This window comes from Cynara cardunculus, assembly GCF_001531365.2.
Source record: "Cynara cardunculus var. scolymus isolate 2C chromosome LG 2, CcrdV1, whole genome shotgun sequence".
In the NCBI taxonomy this organism is placed as follows: Eukaryota; Viridiplantae; Streptophyta; class Magnoliopsida; order Asterales; family Asteraceae; genus Cynara; species Cynara cardunculus.
Window position 1 is genome coordinate 10,990,144 of NC_037529.1, and position 12,795 is coordinate 11,002,938.

At 37.3% G+C, this 12,795-nt stretch overlaps 1 long non-coding RNA gene across 4 annotated transcripts in view; it reads left to right on the plus strand.

Annotated features, from left to right (window-relative positions):
- Window positions 1–5,665: 5,665 nt before the first annotated feature.
- Window positions 5,666–12,795, plus strand: part of LOC112506708 — a 16,561-nt gene continuing 9,431 nt past the window's right edge. For 2 of the 4 annotated variants that reach the window (XR_003068480.1, XR_003068482.1), the window contains exons 1-2: window positions 5,666–6,260; window positions 6,352–6,481. This is a non-coding gene — a long non-coding RNA (uncharacterized LOC112506708). The remainder of the gene's footprint in view (window positions 6,261–6,351; window positions 6,482–12,795) is intronic. The other 2 variants (XR_003068483.1, XR_003068481.1) reach the window with 2 other exon arrangements.

Sequence of the window (12,795 nt, forward strand, 5' to 3'; positions counted from 1 at the left end):
ATCTTTGTGTTTAATATAAAGGTACTTCTGTAGTATAAGAATCGAGGAAGATTAATCTAGTAAGACAATATGAAAGTTTTATTTGTGAAAAATCTAAATCTTTGTCTGAAGTACATCAACACTTTAATTGTCTTCTTATTGATTTGAGGACAGTTGGACGAGAATATTCTAACTCAGAGACGTTGACAAATTTCCTTGAATGTTTGTCAGAATCATGGGATAATTATACCATGTGTCTCAAGATGTACAAGGATATGTCCTCTCTTTCTCTTAATTCTCTTTATGGGATATTGCTTAATCATGAGCAATCCCTCAGCGGAAGAAGACTCTTCTAAAAGACTCCAGAAAAATGAAAAGCTCTCCGTTAGCTTTGATCACTGATAGCTTTTCAGCTGACCCTCCTATTCCTTCTACTCCCTCCTCTTCTGTTTCTGTCACTAATTTAAATCATTCTAACTATAAGGACTTCAAAGATGCTGATCTTTCAGAGTTTGACGAGCCGCTGACCCTTCTAGCTAACTCTTTCAGGAGGTTCGCCAGAAAAAGCAACTACTGCTGATCTTCTTTCCTGACCTAGCTGAAAAGCCAAAGTCAAACTCCATTGACAAGGCTTCAGCTAGCTGCTACAACTGTTAACGCAAAAGTCACTTTGCTAGTGAATGCATGTCGAGGAAAGTTGCGATGCCATTTTCCAACCTCCCATCCTCCTTCAGGCCTCAAAAGGACAAATACCTGAAACTGAATGAGAAGTACAAGAAGATGAAGAATCTTCAACGTAAAGGCAAAGGTCTCGTCGCTGAAGAGCATGACTGGACTGATTCTTCTGAAGAATCATCCTTGGATGAGGAAGATACGACTTATCTCTGTCTCATATCCAAGGATGTCAAAGATGAACCATCTGAGACATCATCCTTCATTGATCCCTCGCAATCAACCTCTACTCAAGTATGTATCCTGAACGAACTCTCTTCTTTTTCTTCTGATAGCCTATCTGTACTAGATACGCTAACGATTAGAGATGGCCAAATTGGCCCGGCCCTGCTCGGGATCGCCGGAGGACCGGGACCGACAAAGGACCGGCCCGGGCAAGGTAAGGACCAGTTATGGGATTGAAAACCGGGACCGGTTGAGGATTTTGGTAGTTTCGTGGGACCGGGACCGGTTATGGGACCGACTATGGACCGGCCCGGCCCGGCCCTAAAATTCAAATAATTTTATAAATAAATGTATTTTTAAATAATTTTATAATGTATTTTTATAAGAAAACGTAATTTTAATTATATTAAAACGCATTTTTAAAATGTATTTGAGTGACCCAATTGTAAATTTTATAATGTATTAAAAATATATATCATTAAAAAAATAAAAAAATAAATCTTATTTTTTAATGCAAGGACCGGTTGGGATCGGGACCGGGACCGGCGGCCCATAACCGGCGGCCCATAACCGGTTATGAAGTACCTTGACCGGTCCTATCATTTTTGATCGGGACCGGGATCGGTTACGCCGGGACCGGTTATGGTCGGTTATGAGAAAGGTTAGGACCGTTTGGGAACGGCCCGGGACCGGTTTTTGGCCATCTCTACTGACGGTTGATCTTTACAATCTTCTGAAGAATCATCCTCGGGTGAGGAAGATACAACCTATCTTTTTCTCATATCCAAGGATGTCAAAAATGAACCATCTAAGACATCATCCTCCATTGATCCCTCACCATCAAACTCTACTCAAGTATGTACCCTGAACGAACTCTCTTCTTCTTCTTTTGATAGTCTATCTATACTAGATACACTGACAGTTAATCTTTACAATGCCTTGAATGGCAAATCCAAATCTGAAAATCTTAATCTTGATCTTCAAGAACAATTAGAGAGATGTTATTCAAAGATCAAAGAGATGACCATTATTAAGAAAAAACTTAAGAATCAGGTCATTGTAAACTAGACCATTAGCATCGAATGCGAGCACGCTATCGCTGAGCGTGAACAAGCAATTGCTGAACTCAAGACTAAGAAGGCTACCATTGAAGGATGGTGCAAAACCTCTATCAAGGCCACTGAGATTATTAACGCTCAAGTCCCTGCCAAGAGAAAGAGTGGTATAGGATTCTCCTATGATCAGGAAGATTGTGTCACTAACAAATCCATGCTTAAGTTTGGTACTTTTGTCTCTTCTATTCCTGACATATCTTCCTCTCAGTACTCTTCTACTGAAACTCATTGTTAGCATTCCTTTTCTTCCTAATAATGACTACAAGTCTAATAGACCTAGTTCTATTCTTTTAGCTTGCAAACCTTTTTCCTCAGGGACCAAGGTCTCTGAACGCCTTCAGAGATCTAAGCCTAAGCTAAAAGTGAATATTTCACCTAAGGTATCTAAACCCTCAACTGTTACTCCTCGAACAAATGAGAAAGACATTATTGGAGTTTCTCTCTCTTCTCTTTCTGACTCCACTGGCCCTAAAGCTTCTTTCAGCTTTAGGAAGTGTCGTCTCTGTGGTGAAACTTCTCATATCGCTAGTGAGTGTCTTTTAGCTACCAAATCTGGTCCGCCAGCTAAGGTAAAGAAAGTAACTAAGGCTGAAAAATAAACCAAAAGTGAAATCAGCTACAAAAGTTGTGAAAACGACTAAGGTGAAGAAGTTCACTGAAGCCTCTTCTTTAGGCTCAGTGAAGACACCTGCTGACTCTGAGCCTGTAGTGTTAGTGGATGTCACCTTTAACTCCACTTGAACCATTGAGAAATGGGTACCAAAACAATCTTAACTCGAGGGTGTTACAGTAACTCTCTTATTTTGTAATCAATTTTAGAAACAAGAGAGTTGTTCCAATATCTGTAACTATCTTGTTTTTGTAACTTTTCTTGTTCTGGTATTTCAAGATGATAAACAAGAAAGATGGAACAAAAAAACCATAATCAAATTGAGTATTGATCAAGATCTGTGAAGTGGAGGGGAGGAAAAAGAAGAATGAATGTAAAGTACTTCATTCAAGATTTTTAAATTGTTTTTGATATAGAGCTCTTGTGAAAAGGTCATTTGCATTTTGGAATATGGGAGTAAGAGATCAAAGCCTTCATCTTGGGTTTGATTTTGTGTAACTGTAATCTTATGCAAGGAACAATATATGGATGATTTTGTTGGTTTTAATTTGGATTTGTCTTTTATGGGTCTGATTATTTGATTTTGATTTGGTTGGATTCGCCAGAGAAGATGAGTAAAGTGAGAGTTGTCGCCGAAGGTCTTCCAGAAGGGGAGGGTGGGGTTGTTAGCAAGGTTTGATCGGAGAAGAAGACCGTTGTGAATGGGGGTTATGCTTCTGAGAAGTGACATAAAAAGTAAAAATAATTAAGAGGAAAAATAGGAAAAAGACAAATAATATTTAAAGGATGAAAATACTTCCGGAGTTAACAAACATATTTAATAGAAATTATTGTAAGAGATCAAAAGTGAAATAAAATGACAACCACAAAAACTACAACTATAATTAATTCAAAAAAGGGACGAGAATTGACAATAGATGGTAACAACGAATATGGGTGCTCAAAAACCCGACCAACTCGATCAACCAAACCCAACCTGACGTGAAGTAACTCAACTCGAAACAACCCGATATCTAATTGAGTTGTAAAATTTTCAAACTGTATGTATTGAGTTGATATTTGATTACTATTATTTGAACTCAACCCAACCCGATGAATCCGATAAATCCGATATCCTTTTATTTTTTGGATTTAATATGATTGTTGAGTTTCCATTAATATATACATTAGACAATTACACTATCACGTACCCTCTTCACATACACATATTTTCAATCTATTCTCCATCTCCATATAACTCATTCGTATATATGTTCAATAACAAGTCATTTCTGTGTAATCAACTGGGCCATATAAGAGATATCTTTCAAAGTGGAGCCTTTATTATAAATTGAGAAAATTTATTGACTGTTATATACATAAGATTTAAAAAGTATTGATAAATTGTATCAAATGGTTGATGATGAAAAAAATTATGAGTATATAAATAACATATTCAAAGTTTTTTTTGAAGTATATAATATTTATATACGACGAATAAAACAAATAAATTTACACACCATCCTTACTTTTAGTGAGGTTTGAACATTTGCCCTCCTAGGAAACCAAAGACTCATATACCGCTGGGACAAAGGCCTTTTGACAACATATTCAATGTTAGAAGAATATTTTAATGTATTAAAGTGTTAACCCAACTAACTAGTACGGTTTAAAATGAGTTGAGTTGCATTTTAGTTTGGATTAATTTAAAAATTTTCAAACCACAAACATTGATTTGGATTATTCAAACGTTTAATTTACTCTAAAATCTACCAAAAGTATGAGGGGCTGTAGAGTAATATATGATATATTGATGATGTGAAGGTAAATATCATTGGCTCCATAAAATATCAATGGTTTGTGATGGGAGTTTGAGTGTTTAGCCTACATGCGGTCTCCCTCGATTGTCGCAAAATAGAGGTGAATTTCAAAGTCCAACTTCCCGGCGACAGAACAGATGCCTCCGGGACCCACCATATTTACGGCCTACATTACCGGATTCTCCGGTTTTATCTCATTAACCTCCGCCATCCTCTGTCACCCAATCATATTCCACCACGTACCCATTCCACCATACATTTACCAATATCATCTTGACAACCCAAATCCAATGTCCCCAATCTCTCATCTCTCTCCTCCAATGGACCAATTTATTACCAGCTTAATCATAAGATTAAATCGAAAAGGGTATTTCCAAGCTTCAATAATCTTGATTTATCCCCCACCACATGATATCTTGATCATCAATTATCGCATGACAACATATAAAAAGATAAGCAACAAGTGGAGGGGATAAAAAATGGTGGTGGTGGTGGGGGAAGAATGCAATCACAAAGCAGATTCTTCATCTTTCCTTTTTATAAAATGAACCCAAAACAATCACAAATACATCACCCTTGGAAGATTTTCTTGACTCAATCTTTAGCTTTCTTTATTCCATGTTTATCCCAAGGTCAACTCAAACGTTATGATGATAGATAAAGAGATTTGGAGTGGTTTCCACATGAATCTTTATGGCTGTTAACATAACATACTGATTCACGTTTCAATCAAAGAATGATTTTGCGGTGAATTTCTGTGCAATATTTCTAGATCATCATCATCATCATCATCTTCTTGCTGCTAATTAATGGGTGGGAGTGTGTTAAGAGAGGAGAAAGAGGGAGTTTGGTAGAGAACTGACAGAAGAGAGTGAGCACACGCAGGCATTTGTATAGAGAGACTATACCCTTGTTCTTATGCGTGTGCTCACTTCTCTTGCTGTCAGCCCCGCCCTTCTTTCTTTCTTCTTCCACTGTGTGTATGTGTGAGTGTGTTCTGATTCGATATGTGTTTTTTAGTTTGCAAGTTGAAATGTGTCATGTGGGTTTGTGTATTTTATGTGTTTTCATGTTTATGGAATCGGGAAGCATGGAAAACCGGAGAAAGGAACAGAAAATAGAGACACCTGGCTATATCTATCTATCAATCAATCAAAACACCACCACCGCACTATTGTCACAGGAAAAAAGCTGCAACCTTCTGATAACTAGTTCTACACATAGCTACCCCCCCCCCCCCCCTTTTTTTCCCCGTTCTTTGGTTCTTTCTCTGTTCTTATCCCTTTTTTTCTCTCCAAAATTTCACTTTCTTGGCTTCTTGCAAACCTAAAACAGATTCAAAATGAGGAGATCTGAGAAGAAGATCACATATATCCACCAACAGGTTCTTTTGCTATTGCAGTATTTGTAGTACTATTTATGATTGCTTGGTTACTTGATTTGTTTTTATCTCAATTCATATTTTGATATTATTATAATAATAATAAACTTGGGAGTTAGGACGAAGTGAGATCTTATCGAAATCATTAACAAGGTACTTCTTCACCATCCCTCATAATTAATCATTATTGTTATTGTCTTAACCACACATTCGTAGCCGGTTTCTTCCTTTTTCTCTTTCCGAAAACAGTCTTGATTTTCAATTTTAGGGTTTCCTTCTCCCGTACTTTCTTCTGCATAAATAATGGCTGAGTATTTTATCATTATTTGTGCTGTTAATCTTGTTTTCATCGGTTTAAATCCCTTTTACTCATATGGGTGTTGTGGATTCCATCTTTTTTCCGAGAAAAGGAAGTGAAGCAAGGATGATACGGTTTGTGACAAGGGTTTTCTTCGTATAAAGTATCCTACTTTTTGCAGGTACACACGCTTGAAACAAACAGATAAGTTAAGAGAGATAGTGTCTGGGGGTTTTAAAAAAGATTTATGGGTTTTGATTTGCTGTATACAGGACAACATCTGTCTGCGTTGCTGGGGTGGAAGGAAGAACAGTTCTCTTGGAGTTGGAGTTGAGACGCATGCAAGCATATATATGTATATACTTCTCTCAGAATGGCATCAGATCAAAGATGAATTTTCAGGTAATGAAATCATAGTATGTTATGTATGTTCTCTTAAGTCGTTTGTTTGGGGTTCTTGACATCTATTTCTAACAAAAATAGTTTCTACAACTATGACTGTCATATGATTTCTTCATACATGTATTGATTGGGGTTTCCATCGCTTCTTCTGGAGTAAATTTTGATATCACAGGTAGGGATTTTATGTGGTTAATTCATGTCATGATGTTGGTTAATATGCTCTTTAAACACTACCTTTTTACTCCATATCAGTATTTTTCAGATAATACTTTTGGATATTTCTCTAATATATTGGTTGGAAAGCATATATATATATATATATATATGTATGTATATATATATGTATATATATATATATACATACATATATATAGGATGGATGTGGTTTTCATAGTTGTGGTTTTCTCACTTGGAGTATTAGAAAAACACTCATATGTTTAAGTTAATTGGTAACTATTTTGTTGGCACTAAGCTATAATGCACTTAATTAGTTGATTTGATGTTACTAACCTGTCCTTTTTAGCAGCATACACACACACACACACAAACACACACACTCTATGGTGCTATCAAATTCTAATGAGGACACTGTAACATGCCTCCTAAAATTGTTATTTTAATTCAATTTGTTAAGAAGTATACGCTTGGTGTATATCTCGTAGTCGTAGATTATTAAAATTTATAGTCGAGTTGCCAAAAATTCATGTTACTTGCTAGGCATAGTTGTAGATAGTGTTTTGATAGTTGGCTGTTATTTCTTATCGAGCATCATTCCTAGTTTGAAGAGTAATTAAGTCATAGTACTGTTTGGAGGTGACGATATTGCGTTGGATTATGTAAGTGGAACTGTCGACTTCCATTGGTTGTTAGACAATTCATTGGTACAAAGATCTTCATCAAGCAACTCGACAATCGTTTTTAGTCAATATAAATGTATTACTAGCTAGTTCAAGAAACTAGGGAGAGTTCGCAGTTGCATACCTGCATACCAATTTCGTCCTTTCTGCTTTTCACAGGATCAAATTGATTAGAAAAGCATATTTTCTAGATTAAGATGTGCCTGAATTGGGACCATTTTATCATCGGTGTCATGTCTAGCTTAGGGATATTTTGCAGTAAAAATCATGGCATCGTATCTAACAAAAAACCGTGTTAAAGTACTTATATAGACTTAAAAGCTACTGCATTTTGCTTTTGTCTTTTGTTCCCGGATTCTATGGCGTATATGCTTAGAAGAATTTAGCTTTCGTCGCTTCTTACCAACCAGAGATTCCTCGATGGCCTTCCCCACTGCTCAAACACCCAACCCCACCAAGATTCAAGTAAATATTACATCTATAAGGGGAATCTGTTGGTACTGGATAAGGTGTGGGGCAATCCTTCCTATATATTTGTAAAAGAAATTACACACACACACACATACATATATATATATATACATATATATATATATATTAAAAGACAAACAAGATTGGCTTCTGGTTTGCAAGTTCACTGTCCTTGAAACTATATGGCGGATATTCGTGTTTTAGTGAAATATCTACGTTGTGCATTTGGAAGACACTTTTCTAGAATTGCATCTTCCTTAAGGATGACCGTAATCAATTCGTAATCATATGAGAGTGTACGAAATTATTAAGAAGAGCGAAAGTGTATGCATAATTTAGATATTTAGTTAATTAGAACATAATAGACATTTGTTAACGTTAGGAAATACCGATCAACTATGTACATGTGTGTGGGGGCTACTAGTATCATCGGGAAATATAGATCAAGATGTGAAGAGACGATCGAAGAAGAAAATATGGTTGAAGATACGAATTAGTAATGTGGTAATGTTATTATTGAAATTGACTTGCATATTGCTTCAATAAATCCAACACCTCTTGTGCCTCGATGGTCAATACCTAATGAATTGATGTTGGTCTAAATTAAGCTAGCTTCTATAGGTGTTGGGCGTAGGCTAGCATTCCTCAACCATGGGGTCACTTTTCTCTTTATGAGAAGAACTTTTTTGTTGTGCTATGAAGTTGGAACTTCTACCACGACAAGTTACTACAATCCGATCAACGCTACTCACGTTCGGATGATTACACATACTTGCGAGGTTTTGCCAAGTAGCGAATTAATCTGACAAATATAACAGGTAGAAGGTTACAAGATACGTATTGACTTACCGAAGGGCTTTTGGCCTAGCGGTATCGCAACCTTTGACCTCCTAGGAGGTCAGGGGATCAAACCATACCAAAGTTGATGAGGGTGTGTGAGTTTATTTGTTGCATCTGTCGTATATAAATATTATATACTTAAAAAAAAGATACGTATTGACTTCTACTTTGAATGAGACTCCGGTTCCCCCTTTATAAAGATATCTTATAATTCTAACCTTGACGTGAGATTCTTTCGTGGTACAAGCTCCCTTTTCTCCAAATAGACCTTCTGTTTTTTTAAGTTTAAGCTTCCCCCCCCCCCCCCCCGGGGGAAGCCTTAATGTTGAACTACTCTCGAAGATGTATGAAGACAATATCCTTTGGAACTTGAAACCTTTTTGAATTTTGAAGGCCGAGTTGTGGATATGAATGTACTGAAGACGAATATTCTATGATTCGGAGTTGCATCAAAAATCAGATGATGTCGATTTTTAGATGGATTGAACTCGAGGTTGAGTCTTTTTCAACTGGGGGCGTCAGGTGTAAGGAGAACTCAAGAGTTAATGAGTTTTTTCATAGATCTTTGGGAAAGAAGAAAACGAGCTCAAAAGAATTTTGAAAATCCACATCAAAAGTTGGAACATGTACAGTTGCTCACATGACGTCTCCCATGCCTTAAGTCGCGTGCTAGGTCACGTCGTAAGCATATTTCTTTTGTTTATTTGGTTATTTTATTAGTTTAAGATAGTAATCTATTATTTTCTATGTAGACTAGGATTATTATTTAGTTTCCTTTTTAATTATTATTTTGATACTTTCATAATTTGTTTACAATTAGAATTGGATTTGAATTTAATAGGTATCTACATAATAATTTAGCATATAAATAGGACCTCTGTAAGCCTTGGAAAATCAGTTTGAAGTTTACTATTGATCAATAAACTTATCTTTGGAGTTCTATTTCTCGTTTTAAGAGTTTTCTCTCAAGTTCCTGAGTTCTATGCTTGTAGATTCGCTATCCTTTGAGGGTTCTGATGCTTGTCAACCCATTCATGATTTCCTACTGCATCAAGAATGATCAAAATTTGTTGGAATAGTCATGTATAATAGTAAGCATATATGAAGCTCCACCTAGGGAAGCAACCTTAGCCAGACACCCACTAAAGGATTTCTCTCTCTTTTGCTTGTCAAATACATATTGCTCACAAAATTGCAAGTCTTTCACTTTGTGTCCACCAAATGAACTCCTTCAACTCAATTTTGTCAAGATACGGTAGCTCATATGACTAAGCCGAAAATGCCATAACTTGGTGAGATCTTCATAAAAAAAATAGACACTGTAATTATAGTTGCATCCCCCAACAATGTGGCCTCCTTGGTTTTAAAAAACGCGATGCGGTCCGAGGCGGTAAGGGTCCCGGAAGCCGATGCGGATGCGCTCGCATTACGCACGTGATGCGCCCGGTATTCAAAAAATACTTATAAATTAATTCTACATATCAATTTCTACCTTAAAAATACTTACCTCTCAAAATACTTCATTTATAACATAAAGTAGTTCAAAAAGTGGCATTAGAATATTAAAAAGTTAGTGAATCAGAAAAAGAGAACACACAAACTACTACCATGAAGAACACAAGTAAATATCTAATAGTCCCCAATCCCTAAACTAAATGACCAAGTGACAAACTTATACTCCCCAACATTAGCATCATCAAACCCTAACACGGGTTCATCTCCCTCATCATTATCAAACCCTCCAATATTTGCTTCCACCTCAACTTCATCATCTTCATCCTGAAGAGCATGTCCTTTTCCTCTAGCACTTCTAGTTCTTGATGGACCCAAAGTCAGTTTGGGGGGTGTGGACACACTTGACCCATCATCATTTACTCTCCCTTTTGATGCTCTAGTGAAATGAGGAGTCTCATACGCCCCAGAAGCTCTACCTACGTCATCCCACGTAAGATCATCATCAATAAACTCCAAATTATCATCTTCATCATCATTGTCCATCATCCCCATCAACCACTCAGTAGTTTCATCTATTTCTTCTAGAATGATAGGATCACTATTTCCCTCTTTTTTATATTGACGTTGCAAGGCACGATTGAATTTCACATACACCATGTCTACAAAAAGCCCAACTAAAAACCTCTAAAGAATGAAAAAGGAGCCCAAACATGAAACATACAGGATGCGTTGATGCACGCATCATGTGGTGCATAGGTGATGCGACTGCATTAGAGAGCATCATGGAATCTCTTCACATCAGCCCCTTTGATGTGTTACCTCCAGCGCATCGGAGCGCATCACGCATCGGAGCGTATTATGTGCGCATTTTTAAACCAAGGTGGCCTCTTTGCATTTTCATTGGCATTAAAGCCCTTTTGCTAACCTTCGCAACTCCCATTTATCAACAAACTCATAACCCTTTTGATCAAGGGAACTAAGGGATATCAAAATTTTCTCAATACCTTGAACATGTTTCACATCCCCGAAGATTCATATAATCCCATCATCCATATGAATACTTACTATGCCTTAACCTTTAATCACACATGAAACTTATTGCCCATCCTTGTAATGCAACCTTCTCACATGTAGAATACCAACTAATGTTGGCCCTGAATCGAGGGTCCAATCTGTGGTTGGATTTCCATCCCTTTCAGATGCACATAAGATTTCACCATCACTCCCTTGTTCAACAACATTGTAATCAGAGAGAACTAGGACCGAGATATTGGAGAGAATTCTCTATTATATGATTAATCAGATAAATTCAAATTTACAAGAGGAGAGACACTATATATAGACATAATTACACGGGAAACCCTAACCCTAAAGCCCATCAGGCTTGGACACGTTACCATAACCAGGTTACTTAATTAACACTCCCCCTCAAGCTGGAGCATATATATTGATCATGCCCAGCTTGTTACAAAAAGATGTGATTCGGTTCCCTGGTAATGCTTTGGTGAAGACGTCGGCTAATTGATTGCTAGTTCTGACATGAGAGGTTGAAATAGATCCATCTTCAAACTTTTTCCGAGTGAAATGACAATCTATTTCAATATGCTTAGTTCTCTCGTGAAATACAGGATTGCTTGCAATATGGATAGCTGCCTCATTGTCACAGCATAAATTCATCGATTTAGATTGATTAAATCCAATCTCTCCCAATAGATTACGCAGCCATATCAACTCACAAGTAGTTTGAACCATTGCACGGTATTCAGTTTAACACTTGATCTTGATACAACATTCTGCTTCTTGCTTTTCCAAGATACCAGATTCCCCCCCACAAAGACACAGTAGCCTGTTGTATCGTCTGGTTGTAGGGTCTCCATCATAGTCTGCATCAGTAAACCCTTCTATGACATAATGACCATGGTTTTGGTACTTGATGCCATAACCAGGAGCTCCCTTAAGATATTCCAAAATATGGCAGACTGCATCCCAATGTGTAGTTCTTGGAGACGACATATATTGACTCAATACACTTACCGGAAAGGTAATATCGGGACGCGTGATTGTCAGATAATTCAGCCGTCCCACAATTCTCTTGTACTTCTCTAGGTTCTCAAGAGGATCCCCATCATCAGACTTCAGCTTTACATTCGGAACCATAGGAGCTTCACATGGTTTCATGTCGATCATGCCAAAATCATGTAGTATGTCAAGGCAGTATTTTCGTTGAGATAGGCAAATTCCTTTGTGATTCCGAGATACCTCAATACCCAAGAAATATTTTAGTGGACCAAAATTGAGATGCAAGGAATTCTTTCAACTTCTTAATTCCATTCTCATCGCTGCCCATAATCACAATATCATCGACATAAACCACTAGCAGGATACATCCAGAATCAGATGAAGTAAAGAACACTGAGTGGTCATATGAGCTTCTTCGTAACCCAAATGTAGTTACCACAGAACTGAACCGACCGAACCATGCACGAGGTGATTGCTTTAGGCCATATAACGACTTCCGTAATTTACAGACCTTCCCAGACTCCCCCTGAGCAACAAACCCGGGGGTTGCTCCATGTAGACTTCCTCTAGCAGATCGCCATGTAAGAAGGCGTTTTTCACATCTAATTGGTGAAGAGGCCAATTATAGGTAGCAGCTAGAGAGATGAAAAGCCGAATAGACGCCATCTTTGC